Below are 6003 nucleotides of genomic sequence, written 5' to 3' on the forward strand. Positions count from 1 at the left end.
CCGGGTGCGCGGGGCCCCTGCAGCCCCGTCCGGCCTCCCGGCGACGGCCGCCTCGGGAGCCGGGAGCCGGGAGCCGCGAGGACCCTCACCCCACCTCCGAGGCCCACCTCGCCCGGGACCCCTCCCCCGACCCAGCGCCACAGGCGCCCCTCTCGCTGCTCAGTTGGGTTAGCTCATCGCCGCGCGCCCTCAGGGGCGGCCTGGGGTCTGCCCCTCCTGGGGGTGTGGAGGGGGTCGGCGGGCCCCTCGGCGGCTTCAGTCGCCTCCCGAGCTCCTTCGGGACGCACGGCCGGAGCCCTTTTTCTTTGCGCTCTGTGTCTTCCCGGCTGCAGGACTTGGCTCCAGGCTGGTCCTCTCCCTTCCCGCTGGGCTCGCGCTTCCGGAGCCCACCCCCGGCGGGGCGGTGGCGGCTGAGTCCGAGCGGCGCGGGCCACTTTTTACCCCCTGCCCGGGTTTTATCTGTTTCTTCTCTTTCCTTCTCTGGCTTTCCACCGCCCCCCCCACCCCGAGTGTCATTCCTCACTCCTGACTGACAGCCTCAGGCCACGCCCCCTCGCGGGCCGTCCCGGGCCCTCCAGGCCGCCCATTGGCTGGCTCCAGCTGGGAGATGTTGACTTTAACAGACAAAACTGGGCACGTCGCACCGCCAAAGACGTGGTCTAACTTAACCCTTTCTCTCCTAAACGCGGCCCCTGAAAGCAGCCTGCAGCATCGCGAAGCCTTACCCACCCAGACCAGCTGCCCCGGGGGACCAAGTTTGTAACCCCTGCAGAAGTCGACATCTGTGCCAGCGCTGTCAAGGAATACTGAGATCAAGTTAAAAAAAAAAAAAAAATCTGCGGGAAAATTTAAGATAATGAAGTTCTCCAAACCGCGCGCGTGGGTTCGGTTCTCTAGGAACGATGAGAAACCCAACAAAACAAGTCGCCTTCCACCCTCTCCTTCAGAGTTGCGGCTCCCCCACTGCGAATTATCTTTACTGAAATAACCTTTTAATTAAAATCGCTCTATAAATATTTTTCACTCCTCGTCGCCTTTGACTTGACTCGATTTTCATAGAGGAATTTTAAAAAAATTGGTACAATTTGAATTCAAGTCAGGCGCCAATTGGAAGTCACCCTTGTGAAAGCTGTTAGAAATTGTACTGTCACTTCCCTCGCTGGTCGATACTGACTGTACTTGGAGTTTGAGGAGTTTCACGTAAAAACAACCACCACAACAACAGCATCAACATATCCAGTTACTTGCCAGTTAAATACCTTGAGAAATAGGTACTTATTTGTTTAAAAGCCTATCAGGGAATTGTCATAGTCATGATCCAGGACGGGTGTCATTAAATGCTCTTGAAAAATAAGACCATCATGTCTGTAATAAGAAGGAACCACGGTAAGAAACACAAATATTGTGGCTATATCAAAACATATGTTGCTTATTTCTGCTATGTATTTTAAAATTAAAACTTTGTTCAAGTAACATACCTTTCTGTCTTCCATATATATATATTTTTTAACCAGAGGTTTAACTCACCCCAAATACACCAACCTGAACCATTAAATAAATTTAGAGAACTGTGATTTGAATTCAGTAAATTGCTGGGATTGGTGTCATTGACATAAATTACATTTTCCCCTGATGCTTTCTTTGAGTTGTTCCTGTTCTGGTGGCAGAAGAAACATACTCGCCATTCATATTTTCAGTCTGAGTAAGAGGTTTTGAATCATCTGTACTCTCTATCATTTCAGCCTCGTCACGGTTACTTGTTCTGGGACAAACCTGAAGTGTGTTTGGGAGAGGGGGCCACCTAACGCTTAAGGAGGTCCTTGCCCTTCATAGTTGAAGCTCCTTGAGGGAAAGTGTTCTTATTTGGGTGTCTGTATCTGGAAGGTGGAAGCTCTTCAGGTAGCAAGAAGAACAGAAAAGAATACTTACAGGGTTTCAGAAGGAAGCGTCTCCTGTCCTCACTGACCTTTTTTTTTTTTTTTTTTCCTTGAAATTAACCTTCCAACCCTATCCTACTAAGGGAGGGTGTTGGGAGTCTGTGTGTTGCGTTGTTCTCTGGATGGGTGGTGAGGCCACCAGAGCAGAGTGACGCAGGTGGCCTGGAAGAGGAGTGGTGCACAAGTGTGGACTCTGAGTATCTTACAACCATCACTTTGTGGGCTCAGGACTTGGTGTGGGTGAATCCTAGAGTGAGTTCAGGACACACAGGCAGGCAGAAATGTTCGGGGGCTTGAATGACCCGAGTACTGGCATGTGTTTGGGGCTATGCAAAGACTTACTTGAAAAAGGATGTCAGCTACCATTTAGTTAAAAAACAATTTTAAAGAAAGCAAGTAACCCACATCACAGTAGGCTATGCTCCTTGACCAGGGTTGGGCAGAGAAGTCGGAGCAGGGAAAGACGTGGTCGGCGATTTTGAGTTGTCCGTGTCGTGCGTGCCGGGAGTGTAAAAGAGTGGCTGCCTTCCCGGTCTTCAGGAAGCACACTGAGAGGGCGGCTAGGGGGGTGGCACCCCAGGCAATTGCTGGGGCGAGTCTGGTGAGTGACTGGAGGCAGGGCCAGGACTGGGGTCAGAGGCGGATTACCCAATACACAAGGTAAGCACGAACTTACTTGTGTTTATTAATCTGTAGTGAAGAGTTCCACGTGTTTGATGTAGTGAACAACGTGCGAAACTGTTCACTACAGATTAGTAAATATGCACAAGTAAGCCTGAGTTTACCTTGCTTCCTGAGCACTCCGTCCCTGTCAGGGATGTACCTTTGAAAAGAAGCTTAGATTCTGTAGGAAGGTGCTGTGGGGTTGAGAGAGAGACAGACGGCAGCCGTACCTAGCAGGAGAATCTTTGATGTGGTGAAAAAGTGCAGAATTGTTCACTAGGGTAGTAAGTAAGCACAAGTGAGCTCGTGCTTACCTTACTTCCTGGGTAATCCCACACTGAGTGGGGTGTTTGCAGAAGAGAAACAGCTGGTCTGGAGTTATAGCTAGATGCTGCTTTTAATAGGAGCTGGGGGGAAGGGGATGAAAAGGCTCTGGGGGCGCTGCGCGGAGTTGGTCGCAGGCGGGGTACGCACAGACTCTAGCCGGGGTGGGGCAGGGGGTGGGTATGGGTGCGTGGCTAGGGCTCAGCAGGTCTGCGCCAATCAGGCGCCCGGGTCGGGAGAACTCGCTAGAGCCCCCTCCCACCCAACGCCGGCGCTTTCCCGAGGGTGGCCTAGCAGCCGCAGCTCCGCGGTCGCCCAACTGCTCCGGGCGTTCCCTGGGGCCTGGGCAGACGGTGGCGCCCGTGGAGGCTTCGAGGAAGCGGCCAGCTCGCTGCGCGCCCCTCCTTCTCCCTTTCCTCCTCCGCCTGTGACTCCTTCTCCTCCTCCTCCCTCTGCCTTCCCTCCTCCGCTCTCCACTGTCTCCCCCTTCTCCTTTTTGTCCTCTAGTTTCTTTCCCGCTTCTCGTTCCCCTTCTCCTATGCCAGCCCCGGGTCCTCCTAGCAGTCTGGTTCCAGTGCGCCCCCTACGAGCGCGGCTTGCGACCCCCAGAGAGCAGGAGCGCGGCGCGCAGAGAGGCGCCCGGGCCGCCGGCCGAGCGTGCCGGGGTTGGGGTGAAGGGGCGCGGAGGAGGGACACTCAGGTCTTGGGCGCGCGCCGTGACGCCCACTGCTGCGCACGCGCACGTGCGCCGAAGGGCCCCGGAATTTGCTCGGGATGTTCCGGGGGGATCCCTGCGCGTCGCGCTCCAGTCGCGGGTCACCTGCGCCCTTGGCCCGCCCAGGTCTGGGTCGGAGACCAATCAACCTTTCCTCGGCGGGCCACGCACGCTACATTGCGAAGTGGCGCAGGGCTTGGCTCTCAGCCACCGCTGGCTTGACCCAAGTCACCTGCCTTCTCTGGGTTTTCTGCCCTTTCTGAGTTTTCAGTCCTTTTAAATGAGGACTCGGACCTAGTGCCCTCAGAGGCCGTGGCTGAGCCGCGTGAGCCCGGCAGGCGGGGAGGGCGCGCCGGAGACTGCGCCCGGGGCTGCCCCGTCTGCTGCTCCGGACCGCGCTGCACGCGCCCCCAGGCGTCAACCTACGAGCGGATTGGGCGCGCCCACAGACACTGGCTCCAGGGTTCTTAACTCATCCGTTCCCAGCCCCCAGCGGGGATTTTCGTGCGCCTTGTCCAGGTATCTCGGACCAAGGACGGGAACCTACGATTCAACGCTTTTCAGAGGTGGCCCTAGCGCTTTTCCATTGGGCCAAGGTAGTTTGCTTTGCAAACAAATACCGCTCACTGACTTGGTGCGAGGAACCGCAGCCCATTGTTTTATTTAATTAACAAAACCCTGAGGGTGCGATGCTCAAAACACATTATCATCCCCAAGTTAACAGACGCGAAACAGAGTCTCCGAGTTGAAATGACTTGACTGCCAGTGAGCGCCCCAATCAGGATTCAAATCTGCCTTTGTCTATTGTCAAGTCCGGTTGGGGTTTGCACTCTAATCGAGAGTTCTCATTAACCTCCTAGTTTATTCTAAATAAGCACTTCTTTCCTCACCCCTTTCTATGCTACCTAATATGGGAAGGGTAGTTCGAAATGAAGGAAATCAAAGCAACAATTCAGGCAGGTCGATCGATTTCTTCTCTTCCGAGTATTTTATTTTAAAATAAAGCGCGGTATGGCTTGCGGATCCGAACCTAAGTCTCGCTATCTAGAAAGAAGCACACGATTACAATTATAGTTATTTAACCAACTAAACCGTGCCTTGAAGGAGACGGCAGAAGGCGCCGGGTTCAGAAATCAGGGGAGCTAGGATCAAGAAAGGTTGGGCAATCCTACTTCCTTAGTGATACTGCCTCGGAAACCCAAGGAGAGGTCGCTATGAGTCGGGGCCCACTCGCCAGCACATAACAACAACAACAACAACAACAAAGGATCTAGTCTCAGCTTTGCGATGCAGCAAGGCGACTCCCCCGAGGCCACTTCTCACCTGTGAGAAGCCGGACCTGATCAGCTCTCCAGTCTTTAGAAAGTACCGACCGCGGGGCTCCTGGCGTACGGTGGAGAACGAGCGCCACCTAGCGGGGACCTCTCGGACGTGTGGGATCCTGACACTCAACTGTGCTAAGTGGAATCCCCAAGACAAGGTTGGTGTCCTAAAACTGAACGTTAGAATGTTTTTGCTCCCCATTTTTTGTTTCCACAGCCCCACGTTGTCCGCGACAGAATAGCGGAGATGTTCCATTTAAAACACGTATCCATACAGAGTCCAAACGCTTCATGGAAGGAGTGGGGACAGGGCAGAGACAAGCTCGGATTTGTTCCGGAAATGGAGGCCTTTGGAAGAGCCCAGAGACTGCCTGGAACACGCCCTTGATTCCTCGCCGCCGGCTCCCCACGCCGCTGTGGGGAGCGCTCCGCCAATCCCCTGGCTTGCTGATTCAGTTTAAGGCACCTGCAGCACCCCGCAATTCGTTGGAGCTGTAGCAAACTGTTTCACGTTGTTAAGAGACTAACTTCTTGGTAGGGCTAACAGAGGTATGTCGTGGTCACACCAGGAAGTTGAGGCATTACAGACCAACCTGTTTTCTCTGTCAGGTTTTATTTTCCTGTTTGGATTGTCCATCAGCCAGGGTGGATAGTGGTGCTGTGGGGGGGGGGGTGTGTGCTTGAGGGGGTTGTGGAGTGAGGCTCAGAGGACGACCAGGTTCAAGCGAATGAAGAACACCTTATGTGCTGTGACCTGTGCTGAGTCTGAGACGTTTGTGGAATACAAAAACGCTTTTTCCCCCTACCTGAATTTCTGTCTCTAGTTAATTAACAAACGAAACCGTGTCACACCGGGGTCTCTGTGAAGATTTCCAACCATTTTCCTTTCTTTAGTCTTCCTTCCATTCCTTTAATAGTCCACAAATTCTTCCTGAGTGCCTGCTCTCGCTCAGGCACTGGTTTAGGCTCTGGGGTGCAGGGTGGAGGAGGCCAGCTACGGCCATACTCTCAATATGCTGCCTTTCTAGCAGGGGATTGCCAC

This window comes from Orycteropus afer, unplaced genomic scaffold, assembly GCF_000298275.1.
Source record: "Orycteropus afer afer isolate SDZICR_OR568_19922 unplaced genomic scaffold, OryAfe1.0 scaffold00472, whole genome shotgun sequence".
Taxonomy (NCBI): domain Eukaryota; kingdom Metazoa; phylum Chordata; class Mammalia; order Tubulidentata; family Orycteropodidae; genus Orycteropus; species Orycteropus afer.